This window comes from Pelmatolapia mariae, linkage group LG10_11, assembly GCF_036321145.2.
Source record: "Pelmatolapia mariae isolate MD_Pm_ZW linkage group LG10_11, Pm_UMD_F_2, whole genome shotgun sequence".
Classification (NCBI taxonomy): domain Eukaryota; kingdom Metazoa; phylum Chordata; class Actinopteri; order Cichliformes; family Cichlidae; genus Pelmatolapia; species Pelmatolapia mariae.
Window position 1 is genome coordinate 66297158 of NC_086236.1, and position 1996 is coordinate 66299153.

Consider the following 1996-nt stretch of genomic DNA (forward strand, 5'->3'; position numbering starts at 1 on the left):
AGACCACGGTGGATCTCATTATGCCATACAATATGGATTTTATGGAATTTATTGCCCCTGGGGTCAAGTTATTGGGAGCTAGACTCTGCAGATTACCCTTTTCAGACACATATCACACAGCAAATATATTAGTCATGGCCCAGCCTCAGCTCTATGTGCATAATCAGTTTTTATTGCCCACGTCCAAGCCATCAAGAATTTGTCTATTTTGCAGATTTCTACAGTAGTTAACCTACAGTACATACAGTGGGTTGGTAGCAGGGTCAGGGTATGTGGAAGCTTAGGTTCTTACAGTGTCATGCATGTGGGTTATGAAAACTGTGCGGGTGGAAATAGAAATCTCCGGAATAAGCAACTTTCTAGATTTATTACAAATCTGTCTAAAATACACTATAAAATAGGGTAGGCATATTGAATTCCCTATAACTCGTTCACTCACTCACTGTATCTCACATTAATGGTTTTTGCTTTGTCCAGTGACATTCAAGTACCCAGCAGTGAATACAAAGTTGTACTTTATTGCTGCTCATCTGTAACATTTATAGAGCTGTATAAGCTTCGCTAATAAATATGCAACATGAACTAGGTCACTGTAGGGTCAAAGAGCTAGCCTGTGAGTGGAAAAACTGTTGTAGATGACCCTTGGATTTTTTTCTTATTTAACAGTTTATTATTGTTTATTACATATTTATTTTTAGAAATTACAAATCCCATGAATGTTGCTTAATTTTTGGATGGTGATCTCATGACCTCAAGCATTTATAACATGCTAAAACTACCAGCTTACCTCAATATTCGGTCGCTAAAGTTACATTTACAATTACATTCCAGCTTTGTGGCACTTTAGTCTCTTACAGCATTAGTTTTGATACACATATTACTATATGGCTCAAGATCACTACTCTGAGCTCTTTGCCAAAACAAATGCTCAGAGAAAAATATTTAATAAACACTAAATTAGCTAGTGAGCAAATAGGTGGACTTTGCAAATTGTAATTGTCATGCAAATTGCCACTGATGAATTAGTCACATCAATTTGTGTCCAAAGTGACAAAACAAACAACAGGAAGTCAGATAACCACAATATCATTATGCAAGAATACTGACTAATTATATTTTGAGATGTTATCTTGTAATTATGTGACACACAGTTTGTGAAATGAAATGCAAGATTCTAGCATAAATCATCAGAAAATGTGTCACTTTTTTCCTTCTTTGGAGATCCAGACATGATTTTGAGTGTTAATGTTTTGAGACTACAGCTGAATGCTAATTTTATTGAGTCTGCTGGAAATGTAGGTTAGACTGCAGTCATTAGCCCTTAATAAGGGGCATTATATATTAGAGCATTTTGTCAGATTCTTATGGAATTGTTCCTCCCCCTAGTGGCCATAAATGTCAATTATGACGATGCTATGGGAGAAGAAGAACATTTAATGTCATGCTGCAGTGGGGTGAAAAGAGATGAATAATTGCATGGTGTATCACGTGAAGTCTCGCATAAGTAAGGTATGATTCAGGTAACCTGATCGAGCCCTAACTATAAACTTTATCAAAAAGGAAAGTTTTAACTCTTAAAAGTTAAGACCTCACTTTGTATGGGAGGAGAATTATTTAAAATTTGGCATATATTCTGGAATTAACAGGGAGACAATGAAGAGAAGCCAGTATTTAAGAAATATGACCTTTCTTTCTTGCACCTGTTCACACTCTCCCTGCAGCGTTTTGGATTAATTGGAGGCTTTTTAGGAAACTTTTAGGGGGGGAAAAAAGATAAAACTGAATGACAATAGTCCTGCCCAGAAGTAATGAATGCATGAACTAGTTTTCCAGCATCAAATTATGGGCTATGGGGACGACCCGCTTATGATACTGATGATAAGCATCCTCATTTGTTCATTCTTTAGCAGAAGGAGGAGGAGGAGGGAGTGAGGGAGTTCTTGGGCTTTTAAAAGTGCTCTCATCCCAGTTTCTCCTCTCTCCACCTCCTCTCATT